We start from the raw sequence: 19,861 nt of genomic DNA, 5'->3' as shown, positions 1-19,861 counted from the left end.
GGAGTATGCTACTACATAGAGTATAGGTTATGACGTCAGACAGACCTTGATCAAAATCCGAGCTTTGAGAACACCGTGTAGGGTGGCAAAGTTTATATACAGTACAAGAGCACCTAGCCAAGAAAGCAAAATGGGGCCGAAATTCTGCCTATGTTCAGCTGCTCAGCAAACCATCCACCCTGGAATGGGGGCTATGTGTGCTGGAAGAGGTGGCACCTAGCACAAGCCCCCAAGCTACTACCTAGGGTGGTGTGGCAGCCCAGAACTTTCAGTTATTTAATTGGTTCACCACGGGGGGCACCTTTTTCTATTTCAAACAAAGTTTTCTCAAAAACTACAGGTGACTGCCTACTCTAATACTAGCTATGTAATCTTGGGCAAGTCACTTAATCACTCTAAACCTCGGTTTCTTCATTTGGAAAAAGTGTTTGAAAATAGTACTTGCTTCATAGTGCGGTTCTAAGGATTACGTAAAATGATGCAAGTCAAGTGTTTAGTATAGTATAGTGCCAGGTACTTAATAAGTGCTCAGTAAATCATAACCAATAAATTATAACCACACATAACACAACCTGGGCCTCCCATCCGTCATCAGTTAAAATGAATACAATCTATCTCACAAGACATTTCCATGAATGTTGTATTGTGACAAGAAAGCATTTTATAAACTGTTACATGTTTATTTATAATGTTTATATAAAGAATTAGCAAATACAGAAAGTTCTTGGTACCCAGTACTTAGTAAATGCATGACAAATGTTAAATGGTATTGTTGCTATTAGTATTGACAACTCATTTAAATTTTTTACATCATACATTCGTGTTTAGGTATTTCTTATTTTAGGGAGGATAATAAAGCTCATGCATCATTTTAAATTGTGAGAGGAAAATTATCTCATTAGAGAGATCTGTAAGCAATATAAATCTAAGGAGTCTAAGACTAAGTGGTATCCAGCCCCACCCCCACCCCCACCAAAAAAATCCCACAATCCATCAGGTTTGAGCTAAATTTAAAAAAAAAAAAAAAAGGAAGGGGTGCCTGGGTGGCTCAGTCGGTCAAACGTCTCTCTTCGGCTCAGGTCATGATTTCACGGTTCATGAGTTTGAGCCCACGTCGAGCTCTGTGCCGACAGCTCAGAGCCTGGAGCCTGCTTCAGATTCTGTATCTCCCTCTCTCTCTATGCCCCTCGCCCGCTTGCACTCTCTCTGTGTCTCTCAAAAATAAATAAACATTAAAAAAAAATTTAAGGGGACAATAGGGGCACCTGGGTGGCTTGGTCAGTTAAACATCCGACTGGCTCACGTCATGATCTCACAGTCTGTGAGTTTGAGCCCCACGTCAGGCTATGTGCTGACAGCTCAGAGCCTGGAGTCTGCTTCAGATTCTGTGTCTCCCTCTCTCTGTACCCCTTCTCCACTCACACTCTGTCTCTCAGAAGTAAATAAACATTAAAAAAAAAAAAAAAGGAAAAGAAAAATCACGTCAGAGACACTAAACCTTGCTTAAATTAGAGCCTCTCAAAAGAAGAAACTATATTTATATCCACACAACACATGAAAACCACCAGATTTACACATAGTAGCATAACTGTAGTTTCTTTGAACTTGGAAACCGTATCCTCAGAAACTGCCTGTTGATTCAGCTCAAATTCAAAATAAATATGTGACCCTGCTCCCCTAAGAAAAGGGCTCCTTCCACCCATATTACAATGTTTGGGACATTTAAAGTTTCTATTACCATAAATTCCAAGCTTACAGTCTCACAGCAGCTATAATTCAGCTGCAAAGAACAAACATAGGTCTGCAAACCAGAGGACTTAACAGAATCTGTCTCTACAACAGACTGATTCTTCCTGTGACCCATGCCGCAGGCAAAACCCAAAATAAAAGGAAGACCTAAGACTGCTATCAAACTTGCTTCATGTCTATCTTCCTAATGTGCTTACATTTTGTTGTTTTGTTACTGTTCATAGTTATTCCCACCACCAGAGTGCTAGCAACACATCTGTTGATACAGTACTAAGGGAAGAAAAGAATGCTCTCTCAACTTGATTAATGCTTGCATCTTCTTAGCGCTCAAGCATAAAGCACATTCTAGATTTACTGTATTATTCTCCCCATCAAGATATCTTGATGGGATGGACACCAAGAAGCTCTGGATTCAAATGTGAATCGGTCACTAAGTAGCGTTATGTCCTCAGGACATCATTTAACCTCTGCAGGTCTCCTCTGAGATAATGTATGAAAGAGATTTTTAAAATTATAATGTGATGTACATATGGAAATGATTATTTCTGCCAACAGTATATCATAAAAACAGATATAAGAACCCTGCTTTAGTTATTCCAATGGAATAAAAGGAAAAGTTATGAAAGTGCTCTTTGAGAATAGTCTCTATAAATGTAAGACTTACAGATTACATCACCTTTAATTCTTTATAATCGTATTATAGTACCCACTAGAGGTATTATACACAGATGGCTCACTCAAAAGGTAACCATAATTTGGAAACTTCTAGAAGCGTAAGTATTGACAGTGGGGATAATCAGCTTCGTCACTAATATTATCTGTTGGGCAATACGTGCTCTCTTTTTTGGCTTTTTTAGTAGTATTTTACACAGCCACGTGCTACTTCTACAAGGGCAGTAAAAGAGCCTCAAGTTTGCCTATCCTGCCATCTCTCATGGGAACAAAGGAGAAGCAATATTACCTCCATTTAATAAAGGAGAAAAATGTGGGTGATCATCTAAACATACGAAATAAAAAATGAAACCAGAACTAGAGCAGAAAATAGGCTAAGTTCACTGTTCTTTTTCCTAGAATGCACTGCCTTCCTTGGGGCAGGACAAAGCTCCAAACTGAAAAAAAGAAAACAAGAAAAAAAAGTCCCTGTCCTTTCTCTCCCAGGCTTCTCTGCTACCCATGTGAGACCCTTGCACCACAGAGCACAAGAAGCAAAAACTTCGTCCCATAAGGCATAGCAAGGGATGAACTTTACAAATCTTTGTTTTCTACTTGTCAGCTCTACAAACTATATATAAACTGACCTCCATTAAGATCAAGGCCAGCCTCATGTGACTCAAGCTGCTCCATTTGGGAAGGAAACCCTGGACATCTGGCAAAATAATCTGCCAAAGACATGGCTCCCTTCATCATGAACAGGCAGATGAACATGATGGCCAAATGTCAAGAGTGATACTGAATGACTATTGCTAATGTGCAATTACCTCATTTACAGAGAAATTATTTTAGTTACTTAATGTGCATTATTACTAAACTACAACATCTCTAGTCCACAGTACATCTCACACACAAAGCACAGCCACTAAGAAACAAAACCACCACTTCAACTGGCTTTAAAAACCAACTAGGAAGAAGCCAGAAACACAAGGGTAGTTTAAGAATTACAACCAACACATGAAAAGATGCTCAGCATCACTCATCATCAGGCAAATACAAAGCAAAACCACAACGTGATACCACTGCACACCTGTCAGAATGCCTAACGTTAACAACTCAGGCAACAACAGATGTTGGCGAGGATGCGGAGGAAGAGGATCTCTTTTGCACTGTTGGTGGGAATGCAAACTGGTGCAGCCACTCTGAGAAACAGTATGGAGGTTCCCCCCAAAATTAAAAATAGAACTACCCTACAACTCAGCAATCACACTACTAGGTATTTATGCAAAGGATATAGGTATGCTATTTCAAAGGGACACATGCACCCCAATGTTTATAGCAGCACTATTGACAATAGCCTAAATATGGAAATTGCCCAAATGTTCATCGACAGATGAATGGACAAAGAAGATGTGGTATATATATACAATGGAGTATTACTCGGCCATCAAAAAGAATGAAATCTTGCCATTTGCAACTACGTGGATGGAACTAGAGGATATTATGTTAAATGAAATTAGTCAGTCAGAGAAAGACAAAAATCATATGACTTCACTCATATGAGGACTTTAAGGTATAAAACAGATGAACATAAGGGAAGGGAAGCAAAAATAATACAAAAACAGGGAGGGGGACAAAACAGAAGAGACTCATAAATATGGAGAACAAACAGAGGGTTACTGGAAGGGTTGTGGGAGGGGGGATGGGCTAAATGGGTAAGGGGCATTAAGGAATCTACTCCTGAAATCATTGTTGCACTATATGCTAACTAACATGGATGTAAATTAAAAAATAAATTATTTAAAAAAAGTTAAAACTCTACCCTAAAAGAAAAAAAGAATTAAAAATTGCAGGTGTTATGGGTGCTGACCCCTTCACAATTGAATATCCATATGTAACATTTGACTCCCCAAAAACTTAACGACTAATAGCCTACTTTGACCAGAAATCTTACCAATAACATAAACAGTTGGTTGACACTGTTTATGTGTATTATATGTGTGTGTGTGCGTGTATATACACACACACACACATATAATATGCCGTATTCTTATAATAAAGCTAGAGAAAAGAATTAGAAAAATCATGAGAGATAACATTTATATAATGTGCTATAAAAAAAATTCACATATAGGTGGACCTATGTAGTTCAAACCCGTGTTGTTCAAAAGTCAACTGTATTTCCCAAGTTAAACATTTTCATGCTATGTAGTATACAAACATGTGTCACTGGGACAGTATTTTGCTAACAATGTATGGCAACACTGATATGATATAACACAGGCTAAAAATGGCTACTTATCTAGACATGAGGTCTACAGATGTAGCAAATGCTGATTTGGTTTTAAAATACTAAATATGTTTCAGCTGCTGACATGCATCACCAATCTGAATTTATACAGAGAACATATTGAGTCCATAAAATATAACAAAACAGTGTACAAAGTTTCAGAAGGCAGAAAATGAGGAATGATTTTTTTTGTTGTTGTTTTTTAACTAGATGTGTGTTAAGTTGAGACACAGAAGTTTTGACACAGAGGTTGTTGTTGAAGCCTTTTCCGTCTGACAGACCTGTGCTCCTGTGGCCATAATTTGATATGAAATGTATTTTAAAACCTTTTAAAGTCAAACTGACATTTGAAACTCATCAAGGTGTAGTTTTTTCACGTGAATTTTCTTACACAGTTTCTCTTTCATGAAAATTGTGTTCGGGTTTCCAAGGAGCTGGTTGAGCGACTCTCACGGCTCATAGATGATCACTGTTCCAAATCTCATCCAGATTATTCTTCTGTGCCAATTTCCCTTTCCTGACACATAACAACTATTTTGGGTTCCTGGACTCAATACCTATGTGTGTGTGAAGGTGTTTTCCAGCCCACCAAGAAGCAATTCTTGGACACCAGCACAGTATCCAAGAATTCAACTCAATTCTGACAGTGTCTCCCTGGAGACAGCCAGACAGAAGAGATGTGTAGAGCAAGGTATGTGGGAAGGGGCACGGAGCTTCCATGCTCTCTCCAGGCATACCGCTGTCCCCACATCTCCACATGTTCACCAACCCAGAAGCTCTGCGCAATGACGATTTTTGAAGTAGAATATCTAAAAAGATAAATTAGGGACCCTTGATTTCATATCAGAGGCCACTGAAAGTTTTTTGATCAAGGACAAATATTTAAAATAGTACAATTATACAGAAAACACTTAAAATTGATCCTAAGAGCAGGTTTTAATTTTATTTTTTTTAATGTTTATTTATTTATTTTGGGGGCAGGGGAGGGGCAGAAGAGAGGGAAACAGAATCCCAAGCAGGCTCTGCACTGACAATGTGGATGAACCATGAGATCATGACCAACCAGGGGCCCCAAGAGCTGATTTTAAATTTAAATAGAAAAATGGATTAAAGATATAAATGGGCAACTTATAGTAGGAGAAACATGAACAGCTAATATATTTTTTTAAATGCTCAGCCTCACTCATAACCAGAAAAATAATTTAAAAGACTAGGAGATTCCATTTCATACCCACTACATATATAAAAAATAAAAAGCTTGACAATACCACGTGTTGAAAAGGATATAGAGCAATGTAAACTCTTACACACTGCTGGTGAAAAAGTAAATTGCTCATGACCACTTTGGGCAGCATATGTTAAGAAAAATATGCAAATCCTACACCCTAGCAATCCTGCTTGTTGGCAAATACCATAGAGAAAGCCTGGGCCGGGTACCCAGAGAGACCTGCACAAGAATGTTCACAGCTGCAATTTTATTAGAGAAAAAAAAAATCCTGGAGGGGCGCCTGGGTGGCTCAGTCGGTTGAGTGTCTGACTCTTGATTTTGACTCAGGTCAGGATCCCAAGGTCGTGGGATCGAGCCTCATGTCTGGCTTTGCACTGAATGCAGAGCCTGCTTGAGATTCTCTCTCTCTCTCTCTCTCTCTCTCTCTCTCTCTCTCTCTCCACCCCCCTCCCTCCCCCACGTGTCTCCCCCACCAATCACACTCTTGTGCTCTCTCTAAAACAAACCAAACCAAAACAAACAAAAAAAACACCCTGTAAATAGCTGCCTATTAACAGGAGAATAGAAAACAAGTGTTCAAAAACTGTTGAATGAATGACACCAAGGAATGAACAACAGTGTTCTCAAAGGAGGTCAGAGCCTCAGGAATCTGTGGGTGTATAACAACCATGTCATCAGAAAGAAGACAAAGAATACAGTGCAGAAAAAAATATTTGAAGAAATAGTCGGTGAAAACTTACCAATTTTGGTAAAAGACAAAACTGTGGTACATCCATACAATGGAAAACAACTCAGCAATAAAAAGGAACAAACTATTGATACATGGAACAACATGGGTGGATCTCAAAGGCATAATGCAGAGTGAAAGCCAATCTCCAAGTGTTACAAACTATTTGATTCCATTTATGTGATAATCTGCAAAAGGCAAGAGCATAAGAACAGAGAACAGATCAAAGGTTGCCAGGGGTGGTGGATGAGAGGAGGGTTTGAGTCCACTGGACAGCACAAGAGAATTTTAGGGGTGGGGGAACTGTTCTGTATCCTGATTGCTAATGTGGTTACACAAATCTACACATGCATTAAAATTCACATAAATGTACAAGCAAAAAAAGTCAATTTTATTATATATACTAAAAAAAGAAAAGTCTAGGAAAAAAATCAGTATCTCCTCTAAAATCATGTATATCCAAGATATATGCCATCACATATCCTTTTACATGTAAAAAGCCACCAGATCAAGCAGATATACTACGATATCTCCCTCAAAGATGGTTAACAAAAAAAATCTAAATAAAAGCACTGAACAATAAAAATCAAATGTGTAATCAATGTCTTGCAACCTAATTTTATCAGGAAGAAAGTGCTCCATTATTTTTTGGTGTTTTGTTTTGTTTCAAAGATTTTAAGTAATCTCTACACCCAATGTGGGGCTCAAACTCACAACCCCAAGATCAAGAGTTGCACACTCCACAGAATGAAACAGTCCGGCACCCCCAATGCTCAGTTTTTTTGTACTTGTTTTTAAGGAGTTAATCTAGAAGATTTAAAGACAATAACTTTGCACAATTAAAAGAAAACATTCTTCTGTCACATTTCATACCTGCAAAACCTTTTTGTAGGAGATGGGAGATATAGCCAGTCTGTTAAATTAAAACCTTTTACCTTTTCCTTCTCATTCAACCTCTCAAGTTCAATGTGCCCTAAATAAAAACTTGTCTAAGCCCTGAGATAAAGGAGATGTCACCGACAGAACAGGCCCTTAAAAGTGATAACTTCCACAAATGCACTTTCCATAGCCTACCAGGATTGCCAAAACAGAAGATAGCAAAGCTTTAACAAAGCCTTTTCACTTGGGTGGCCATGTGTCCTAATCTGCTTGGGACACCTCTGGTTTAACACATGTTGTCCCGATATAATTATTTTTTTTAATTTTTTTTTTCAACGTTTATTTTTGGGACAGAGAGAGACAGAGCATGAACGGGGGAGGGGCAGAGAGAGAGGGAGACACAGAATCGGAAACAGGCTCCAGGCTCTGAGCCATCAGCCCAGAGCCCGACGTGGGGCTCGAACTCCCGGACCGCGAGATCGTGACCTGGCTGAAGTCGGACGCTTAACCGACTGCGCCACCCAGGCGCCCCACCCGATATAATTATTAACAGCACTCTCTCTCAACTCTAGAGGTGCTGTGGTTAAGACGATAAATTATATGGCAACCCCACCCTTAACCTACTTCCCTTAAGGAACCTAACCCATAATCCCTACCTATCACTAAGACCTAGAATGTAGACTTCACAAAGAGAAGCACTAATACTAGGTTAAAAAAAAAAAAAAAAAGACTCAGGAAAAATGAATTTGATTAATGTGTTTGTGCTGTATTTACTTGTTCTGTCAATTACAGCTAATAAAATTCTCTTCTTTGGACTGTATGACTGCATAAAAATAACGCAAAACTCTAATTATTCCATAGCCTAGTATCTTAGAAGAAACTCCATCAGTCACATTGAATAACAACAAATCACTCATTTAAAATCTCTACCCCCGTGCTCACTTCAGCAGCACATGTATTAAAATTGGAACAATGCAGAGATTAGCACGGCCCCTGCACAAAGGATTACACGTAAAATCTCTACCTGTGCCTCCATTCTCATTCTAAAGTGACTGAATGGTGTGGGAAGGCCAGTGCTTTATATTCCAATTTAGGATGCTGTTTGCCAAATTCTAAGGGATTCTAATATGCTATATCTCTGCTTCCTTGATGTGATATCATTGTCAAAAAAAGAACAGGTTTCAAATTATAATTCTTTCTTGAGGCTGTAACAATGTGGACCAGATACCTTTCTTATATGGTCTATCTAAAACAATGAACTTACTTCCTCAGGGAATTAACTGCCCAAATTCCTTATATCTCCTTGTCATCTACCCTTTGGGCAGTTCATTGAACAGGGAAAAGTTAATACTCTTGCTATCACTCCTTGGTAATGAATCTGATGAGAGAAAGAGAATAAAATGATAGACTTACACTGTACATGATAAAAGCCACTAGCATCATGCTCTGCTGACCACTTGAAATGTGTCTCATCCTAACTGAGATGTGTGGCAAGATTTTTAAAACTTAGTACAACACCAAAAAAAGTAAACTAATTAATAATTTTTATATTGAGTACATGTGGAAATAATTGCTTTGATATTCTGTATTAATATATATTACAGAGGGGCTCCTGGGTAGCTCAGTTGGTTAAGCATCTGACTCTTGATCTCGGCTCAGATCATCTCATTTGTGAGATTGAGCCCCACATCAGGTTCTGCACTGACAGCACTGAGCCTGCCTGGGATTCTCTCTCTCCCTCTCTCTCTCTCTGTCCCTCACCTGCTAATATGCATTCCTTCTCTCTCTCTCTCTCTCAAAATAAATCAACATTAGAAATAATAATAAAAATATACAAATTCACTGGTTTCTTTTTACTTTTTTAATGTGGCTACTACTATAAAGTTTTAAATTACATAGATGGCTGCATTATTTTTCCATTGAATAGTCCTACAATAAACCATGTTTTGATGTGTTTCCATAATAATTTTCATAATAACAATAGCAGGCATAAAACTGACTTAGTTACAAAGGCTTTGCAATTGCACCACAGGTGTCAAAGTTATCTGTAATGAGAACAGTCCCTGTTACTGTACAGTAATTAGCACTATATTATCCTTAACAGATTTTTAAAAAGAAATAAAAACCAAAGCAAAACTCACCATATTTTTAACATGCAATGTTCCTCACTTTTTTGTTTCAAGAATTCTTAATTCTCTAAGAACTTACTGAGTATCTCCTATTTGTCTAGACACTGTACAATTTCTGAAATATCCCAAAGCAACCAACCACACACTTTTTTACTGAAATACAGTCGAAAAGTTATATTAGTTTCAGGTGTACAACATAGTGATTTAATAATTCATTACGCTACACAATGCTCACCATGGTAAGTGTGTTTACCATCTGTCACAATACAAAGTTATTGCAATATCAGTGTGACTGAACTTTCCATCCCTGTGACTTACTTATTTTTCAGCTGGAAATCTGCAGCTCTTAATCCCCTTCATCTTTTTGGCCCACCTCTCTCCCCTCTGGCAACCACATCTATTTGAGTCCATTTCTTTTTTGTTTGTTTGTTTCCTTATGGAAACAACCTAAGTGTCCATTGGTAGATAAATGGATAAAGAAGAGGTGGTGTAAAAAAAAAAAAATGTGTGTATACAAACACACACACACACACACACACACACACACACACACATATCACACAATGGGGAATACTACTCAGCCATAATAAAGATGAAATCTGGCCATTTGTGACCACAAGAAATTATGCCATGTGAAATAAGTTAGATAGAGAAAGACAGACACCCTATGATATCACTTACATGCAGAATCTAAAACACAAAACAAAACAACATAGTCCCAGTCTGGGAAACCTGTATCTACAGAGGAATATAATGTGGAAGAAGAAAGCAAAACATAGGCCCTGAACATAAACTAGATGCAGCAAATAGGCAACCTGAGTTCAAACAAAAATAAACTCAAACTATTACTCCAGAATGCTTTTGCCCTGCATCTGCTCCTGAATTTTCCCTTATACCTTTAGTTTCTATTTTTAGCTGCTTTGGGTCATATCTCCAGAGTTAGGCTGAAAAGGCCTAAACAGTTTCACTATTAGGTTCAGAATTCCCTTTATATTTTCAAATTTCAAATAGGCTGACTTCATGCTTAGCAACCTACCATTAAGAATTTACCAAACTTCTTGGGTGCCTGGGTGGCCCAGTTGGTTAAGCAGCCAACTTTGGCTCAGGTCATGATCTCATGGTTTGTGGGTTCGAGCCCCACATCAGGCTCGCTGCTGTCAGTCTGTGAATTCAGAGCCTGGAGCCTGCTTCAGATTCTGTGTCTCCCTCTCTCTCACTCTCCCTTCCCCTGCTCGTGCTCTGTCTCTGCCTCTCAAATATAAATAAATGTTAAAATAAAAAAATTTTTTTTAGAGTTTACCAAACTTCTAAGTAAAAGATAATAAATCAGGCCATTCCCAATCCCCTACATAATCACTACAGCTTTTGTTATCTCAGAATTGGTATTAAAAGATTCAAATAAATTATTTTTTCCATACCCTGGACATTATTTTTTCCATACCCTGCCCACCTTACATGGTAGCAATTATAACAAATTTTGCATTGTTTAAATTTCACATGGCTGCTGAAATCACAATTATAATTACAAAATAAAATGAGATCTCCAAACACACAGCAACTAATATACTCTCTGTTTGGAGGCAGTTTCAGGCATTTGAAACACTAAAGTTTTTTTTTTTTTTTTTAAGTTTTTATTTATGTACTTACTTTGAGAGAGACAGCGAGAGCAAGCACGAGCACGGGAGGGGCAGAAAGCGGGAGAGACAATCCCAAGTGGGCTCCATACTATCAGCACAGAGCCTGACATAGGGCTTGATCTCACAAACCGTGAGATCATGACCAGAGCCAAAACCAAGAGTCCGATGCTTAGCTGAATGAGTCACCCAAGTGCCCCTGAAACACTCAAGTCTTACTAATACCCTAGAACAAACAGGATACCTGAAAATAAGGGACTTCAGACTTACTGCTTAGGACAGACACAGCTTCAAAAATAACTCAAATGATATATCTCTCTATAGTCTTATTTATCCACTTTAAAAGGAAGGTAATATTTATCTAGATACAGGTGACATTTATGGCTCTTTCACATTTAAAGTTAAATACAAGAACAGTGTACAATAACTTTTTTTCACAACCACAGAAAATCTTTTGGATTCTCCAGATATGTGATGTGACTTGGAGCTCCTACTCAAGTATCTTTTTTTCCTTTCAAGTCTGGCCATAATTCAATTATTCCCATGGAGGCTTTATCTTTTTGAATTTTGAAAAACTACAGCAAAGCTAGTGTGGCTAGTATCAGACAGTTTTGTATTTGAACATTATAGGTAACAGTTACATCACTAGGTTCCAAGCCCTACCACATACACATAAGGTGCTCAATAAATATTTCTTGAGTGAATAAAATGAGGAGAAGAAATATGCACAGTGGTGTAAGACTGCAAAGAAAAACTTGAGGCAAGAAAACAAAACACAGAAAGAACCAGATGGGATGCCCTTCCACCAAAAACATTAAAAATACTACTCCGGAGGTGCCTAGCTGGCTCAGTCACAAGATCATACAACTCTTGATCTCAGGGTTGTGAGTTTGAGCTTCATGTCAGGTGTAGAGATTACTAAAAAAAATAAACTTAAAAGAAAAAAAAGCTTCTTAGTATGGAATGATGCAAAAGTTCTGGAGATGGATAGTGGTAATGGTTGACATCAATGTAAATGTACATAATGTCATCGAATTGTGAATTTAAAATGGTTAACATGTATATTTTAGAACAATAATTTTTTTAAGTAGGCTTCACACCCAATGTGGAGCTTGAACTCACAACCCTGAAATCAAGAGTCACATGCTCCACCAACTGAGCCAGCCAGGCGCCCCTAAAAAAAAATTTTAACAGCTACTCAGCCAAGTATGACTACAGACTTTCACAGGAAGCCACTAAGACTATGATGGTGAGAAATTCTGGCCATGTAAAGAAACAGTGGCCATGTGTGTGGTACAGTAAAAAACTTAAAGAGAAGCAAAAACGTCCTCACTGAAAAAGCTGTGCTGTAAGGATATGCTGTTTTACAAAATATCTGTTTGCCAAGTCCTTGTGACAAAATTAACATACTATGGTAGCTGTTTATATACAAAATATTAAGTACTATTTACTCCATTGGAAGGAAAACTAAGTATACTTTAGGTAAACACAGACTTTGAGTCTTTAAAAATAAACATGCTTACTTAAAAAAGAAATGAATTAAACTGTTTTGATCTAAATTGATCATAAGACTTTCAATTTTATAGTTTTTAAAAACTCATACAGACCAACCACATAAACAATTTTATAATATGAAATACTTCTTTGCAAATATTGTTACATAAAGCCAAAAGAAGAGGGTCAGGTCACTTTTTAAGGAGAGAAAATTCTATCCTACACTAAACACCCAAAAATTAAGAGAAGATATGAGGGGCGCCTGGGTGGCGCAGTCGGTTGAGCGTCCGACTTCAGCCAGGTCACGATCTCGCCGTCCGTGAGTTCGAGCCCCGCGTCAGGCTCTGGGCTGATGGCTCAGAGCCTGGAGCCTGTTTCCGATTCTGTGTCTCCCTCTCTCTCTGCCCCTCCCCCGTTCATGCTCTGTCTCTCTCTGTCCCAAAAAATAAATAAACGTTGAAAAAAAAAAATTTTTTAAAAAGAGAAGATATGAAACCTCAACTGGTGATATGGGGACAATTTGCTGATCCAGAGGGCTGTCTGAACATTTCTATAATAATCTCCAACAAAACTTCAGGAATAGGTATGGCAGAAAGAAGTCTGCAATGCAGCTCAAAGAAATTTGGTGTGTTAAGAAAGGAAAATGAGCCTGGGTGGCTCATTGGGTGGCTCAGTCAGTTGGGCGTCTGACTTCAGCTCAGGTCATGATCTCGCAGTCCGTGAGTTCGAGCCCCGCGTCGGGCTCTGTGCTGACAGCTCAGAGCCTAGAGCCTGTTTCAGATTCTGTGTCTCCCTCTCTCTGACCCTCCCCCATTCATGCTCTGTCTCTCTCTGTCTCAAAAATAAATAAACGTTAAAAAAAAAAAAAAAAGGAAAGGAGAGGAAAATGGGTTTATGACTGAGAAACCACCAGTCCTGCTATTTCATGTTCTGTTCCAAAGTTGTGGCCAGTCAGTCAAAAATTCTACCATTTTCTTCCCTCACCAAACTCTCTGGATTTAAGGAGCTACTTGGCAGAATGAAGTCAGCCCACTGAACAAAGTCTACACTCAGTCTGTCACTAAGTAGGGATATCATAACACCACTAACGTTAACCATCCAAAAATCTTAAAACAAACCAACCCAAAAAACTGCTTTGGATCTAGAATAGAAAAAATGAAGCCAAAAGATACATTTATTACATAATATATACAAAAAATTATAGCATATATAAAAAATACTTCCCAGGGGCGCCTGGGTGGCTCAGTCGGTTGGGTGACCGACTTCAGCTCAGGTCACGATCTCACAGTTTGGGAGTCTGAGCCCCGCGCCGGGCTCTGTGCTGACAGCTCACAGCCTGGAGCCTACTTCAGGTTCTGTGTCTCCCCTCTCTCTACCCCACCCCTGCTCATGCTCTGTGTCTCTCTGTCTCTCAATAATAAATATTTAAAAAAATGCTTAAAAATAAAATAAAATAAATAAATAAATAATACTTCCCATATTAAAGGTGGGTTAAATAGGGATTGGGTTAAAATAATTTTCTTTTCTTTTCTTTTTTTTATTTTATTGGAAAGAGAGAGAGAGAGAGAGAGAGAGAGAGCACGGGAGTGGGGCAGAGGAGAGAGGGAAAAAGAGAAAGAATCTTAAGCAGACTCCACACTCAGTGCAAAGCCCTACTCGGGACTTGGTCCCGCAACCCTGGGATCAAGACCTGAGCCAAAATACAGAGTCAGATGCTCAACTGACTGAGCCACCCAGGCACCCCAAAATAATTTTCAAGTAACGAAAGAAACAAAATATATAAATATATAACACTGTCAAGGGGGAGAAATGAAAAGGATGAGTTACAGCATAACCTACAAAACACAAATGCCTGGGACGCCTGGGTGGCTCAGTTGGTTGAGCGTCGAACTCTTGATTTCGGCTTAGGTCATGATCCCAGGGTTGTGGATCGAGCCCTGTGTCAGACTCTGCCCTGAGTGTGAAGCCTGCTTAAGATTCTCATTTTCTCTCCCTTTGCTCCTCTCCCTTGCTCACTCTTTCTCTCTCTCTACCCCACCCCCCTCTCAAATTAAAACAAAACAAAACAAACAACAACAACAAAACCAAATGGCTGGATTACTGGAAAGAGCTGCAGAGTTTAATTATACTGTAGAACAGTACCACGTTCAGCTTTTCAGAATCAGCTGTCACCACGCATCAAAAGAACTTCAAACAGAAGTAAAACAAAGAACATAAAAAGAAGTAAAGAAGTAAAACATAGAACAAAGGTCATTTTCAAGCCTAATTAGTCTCAAATTCTATCAGGCATATACCAAATCTTCCATGATTTCTTCGTAGCTACTCTTCCATGAAGAACATCCAATAATACCACCCCTCTAGGTGATAATGCAAAATGAATTTTTTTTATGACTTGAGCCAAAATCAAGAGGCAGATGCTCTACCAAATGAGCCACCCAGATGCCCCTGCAAAATGAATTTTTATTTTTTTTAAAGTTTCTTTCATTTGCTTTTAAGTTCATAGTATGGTAATTTACATCATAAAGCTTACACCATAAACAAAAAGTGCTTTCAATGATTAGAACAATGCCTGATAACACACTTGGTACTCAGTATTAAGTATCTGCTGAATGAATAAAAGAATTATAGTTAAGAAATTATAATTAATTATAGTTAAGTTTATCGTCTCCCCCTCATAAAATGCTTATATTACAGTGGCTCTAGAATCCTTTCTGTAGCCTGCTAATCACTAGACAAAGCCATAAATACAACGTGTTGTCCAAATGGCACACTCCCTCTCTGCCTCCCTTACCACCTCCAACATACATACCCATTTGATCCCCAAACCAAATTTAAGGTACTTATTTCCCTCCCTTTCCCTGACTTCCTGCCTTGAATAAAATACTCAGTAGAATTTATAGCTTTGCACTCACTAAAAATCAGCTCAGAAGTTGCCCCAAGAGCACATGGAAGTATATCTAACTACATCTTCAAGAGAAAGACCTTTCCTAACTTGTGTTCTGTGGTGCTCTCTTTCTTCACCAGCGGGTAAAAATAAAACCCTACAATTTATCCATAGTCCAAGTCCTGCCCATGGGCAACATATTCTTTTGAAATTAATGGCTCTTAAAAAAAATAATGCCTCTTCATTATTAGACACAGCTATATGTGTGGAAGTTGTTAGGCAAAATGCACATCTGATTTACCTTTCACTATGTCCTATGTGAACTTTACTAGGTCCAGTTCTCACCCAGTCACCCTGGTCAATGAACAGGCAAGCACTTAATGAACCCATGAAAACCAGGATTATTAGTTTATAAACAAAAACATTAACCAGTGGTGACCAATAGGTTGCCACTGAAAGAATCGTATTATTTACCGTGAGCATTATTTACTTAACCAAAGATCTAGAAATCTACAATATGACTGAAATGTATATAAAAGAGCTGAGAATCTCTGAGGAAAAAACACTGTCAGGTAATACAACCAAGTATAAATAAAATAAAACTGCAAGTCTGAAGAACCCCTATGACGACAAAGATGGGTAGAGTACACAGAAAAAATAGGAACAAGGGGAATCTAAAAGACTTATCCAATAAAAGCTTAAGATACAAATAATCTGCAAGCCACAGTCAACTTGGAAGCATGGCACAGGCAATGCCAACAGCAGTGACACTGGCCACAGGGGACACGAATACCCCCTCTCACAGTACAGATGCCTCTTCGTACATCTTCCGCTTTCAAAACACCTTCCACTTTCAAAAGAAGACTGTTTCTATATGTTTATCCTTCACAGTGAATGTCTTTAAAATCACAGAGGCATATTTTTGACACAATTTACTTATGCCTATTGAAACCTATATTTAGTCATGGTCAATTAAATGCTACTTTCCCAAAAGTTCAATTAATTACTAAACTCATTAACTGTTGTAGCTGAAAGGGGAAAAGATTCTTAACTGTGTTTACAATTAAATATATGAATAAGTGCATTAATATTTTATTAACAACTATTGAAGTATGTTGCAATAGCCTACATGATGCCAAATATAGCTAGAATCTTTTTCTACATCCACTAAGTCCTTGCCTATTAGATCTAGAAGCCCTTCTCTAGGAACCATGCTGTCATCTCCCCACTGACACAACGGGATTAAAGGATCTGTCCTGACAGTTCATTTAAGAGATACAACCACACCTAACAGCGCATGCTGGCTGCCCAGCAAAGGAGCAAATGACTCATGGTACCTGTTGGTTTGAACTCACCCTGGTATTACACTAGCTTTAATGACCTCACTGCAGTTAAGTTGAGTAACACGTAAAATAAACAAGTAACACGTAAAGAAAACAAGTAACACGTAAAATAAACAAAGATATAGAAGTCAGAAGTCAGAGAGAAATGCAGAACTAAAAGTCACAATTCTGAAGCTTGGTTATTCAAGAAATTCCAAAACAAAAAAAAACAAAAAACAAAAAACTCCTGATAAATAAGAAGTTTTGTTTTGGGAATACCATTCCTTTGGTGGGGAAGAGTGGTGGGAACCAGTCCTAATCGGATATTCTGTCATTTTACTGTTACGATCAGCCACAAACTATGGAGTTTCCTATTTTGCGGTAATGAAAGAGGAAGCCTCATACTAGAAGGGAAAGATCATGATGAAAAACTCTTCCAGGTGGCCACAGAACAGTAAGCAAGAGAGTTATTATTAATTGATATACAGCAAAGTGAAAAAACACTGACAGTATCAAAGCAGAGTAACAGTAAAAATCTTCACTGGCTAACTTCAAATAATAAACCCACTTCAAGGAGAAAGGAGCTGAACAACCACATAACCCCAAGCCCTACACCCACAAAAAGACAACAGGAACACAAGAGGTTGGCTTTCTATAAGGGCACCTGGGTGGCTCAGCTGGTTAAGTGTCCAACTCTTGGTTCTGGCTCAGGTCACGATCTCACAGTTCATGAGTTCAAGCCCCGCATTTAGCTCTGTGCTGGCAGTGCAAAGCCTGCTTGGATTCTCTCTCTCCCTCTCTCTCTGCCCCTCTGCTGTTCTCTCTCTCTCTTTCAAAAGAAACATATATATATATATATATATATATATATATATATATATATATATATATATATAAAGAAGAAGTTGGCTTTCCTTAAAATGGAAAACTCTTCTCTATTTCATAAACAGAGAAGCTTGGAGGGTTGCTGCAAGGAAGGCTATTAAAATGCTACATTCACCTAGAACTGCAATTCTCCTTAGTTAAAATTCCACACACACACACACACACACACACACACACAGTCTAACTTTAATCACTCTTCCAGTTCCCAACACTTAGACTTTTTTAAAAAATCCTATTTGAAACATACAATTTAATAAGAATCAAATTATTCGAAGCATAATTCCAAATGTTATTTTAAAAGTGTATAAAAGGCAATGGTCTACCTCAATTCTGAATATAAACTTCACTGCAGTGCATACTGGACATTCCACCCTTCTCTTTTTTGGCAATTAGTTGACTACTCACTGGTAGTCAAAAAGGTTTTAAGGTAAAGTACACCTCGATACTCCAACTTATAGTTCCTACTTCAGTAATTTCATTATAATGTCTTGTGCATCTAACCACATGCAGCACATCACTGTGACATGACATGCAAACCTAAGGGTAAGTATACACAGTGCTTACCTTCTTCTTTTTTTAAAAAAGTTTTTAATGTTTATTTTTGAGGTATAGAGAGAAACAGAGCACAAGTGGGGGAAGGGCAGAGAGAAAGGGAGACACAAAATCTGAAGCAGGCTCCAGGCTCTGAGCTGTCAACACAGAGCCCGACGTGGGGCTCAAACCCACAAACTGTGAGATCATGACCTGAGCTGAAGTTGGACGCTTAACGGAATGAGCCACCCAGGCGCCCCTACATAGCACTTACTTTCTAATACTAAACACACTTTTGGCTCTAGCTGAATACAAAACTGAAACCCAAGGGACAGTTGGGAACCGGGAGCCTGCTTTGGATTCTGTGTCTCCCTCTCTCTCTGCCCCTTCCCCACTTGTGTGCCCATGTACTCTCTCACTTTCTCTCTCAAAAGTAAATAAACATTAAAAAGCAAAAACAAAAACAAAAAACAAAGATGAAACACAAGAGCTGGAGCCTTAAAAAATGAATAGCACTTTGGCCAGTAGAAAGGGTCAGGAGGATACCTCGCAAAAGCAGTGAACAAAGAACCATAAGGCATGTCTCAGGAAACTAGCCCAGCAAAAAGCCTAGGTTGCAAAAAGATAGGAAAAAGGAAGAACCTGGAAGAATAGACTGGTGCAAGCCATAAAGGACTTTTAATCCCAAAATATAGGGATTTTAAGCTTTATTCTCCAGGCAACAGGCAGCAAAGGATTTTAAGCAAAAGAATGACCACTAAAAACCATGTGCCAAATACAGAATTTCCAGATAAGAAATTCTAAGTTTCACATAACATTTCCTTATGTTATTTATAACCCTTAACTATTGAAAGATGAGGCTAGGATGTCAACATCATGGTTATCAGTACTCAGCATTTCCTTTTTCAAGATAATTAAGAATCCACATTTCCTTGCTTAGCATAAGCTTTCTAAAAAGGCTTTGTCTTTTTTGCCCCATTTTATCTAAAACAAACAGCACAAACCAGAGGAAAAAGTAGTCTTTTCTATGGTTGCTCAATCCAAAAGCTAAACCCGGCATGTAGGGTACACATTACTATGGAAGACTGAATCTACCCCTCACTCCATGAGGCTATTTTTGATTTGTTGGTCGTGTAACTAAGGAGGGATGAGTGGGAGGAATTTCTCAGTGCCCCCAGGGTACTTATTCATATAACTTCATGCCAATTCCACTTCTATCTTCCTCAAATAAACTTTCTGATTACTATAATTACAAGCTTTATTCCATCACCAGAACTAGAAAGCTTTTCCAGTGGTTTTTATTTGTAGTGATTTTAACTCTGTCCCCAGTTCCAGTGGAGGCTTTCTCATTGTTTTAAGTCATTACAGGATTTCTCCAGCAGCACTAACTCCTAGAAGCCTGCAAGTTCAACTACTAAAGTAACAACTGTACCTAAAGATAACCACTGTCCCTGCCAC

The 19,861-nt window shown here is 38.4% G+C and overlaps 1 protein-coding gene and 1 non-coding gene across 6 annotated transcripts in view; one reads left to right on the top strand and one right to left on the bottom strand.

The window, feature by feature from the left end:
- Positions 1-19,861, bottom strand: part of MCU (mitochondrial calcium uniporter) — a 199,866-nt gene that overhangs the window by 136,423 nt on the left and 43,582 nt on the right. The gene's annotated exons all lie outside the window — the stretch shown is intronic.
- Positions 8,459-8,563, top strand: LOC123577585. The gene has a single exon (XR_006701943.1). It is a non-coding gene; the product is annotated as a U6 spliceosomal RNA (small nuclear RNA).

The sequence above is a fragment of the Leopardus geoffroyi genome, chromosome D2 (genome assembly GCF_018350155.1).
Source record: "Leopardus geoffroyi isolate Oge1 chromosome D2, O.geoffroyi_Oge1_pat1.0, whole genome shotgun sequence".
Lineage (NCBI taxonomy): Eukaryota > Metazoa > Chordata > Mammalia > Carnivora > Felidae > Leopardus > Leopardus geoffroyi.
This window is presented reverse-complemented; position numbering and strand designations above follow the sequence as displayed.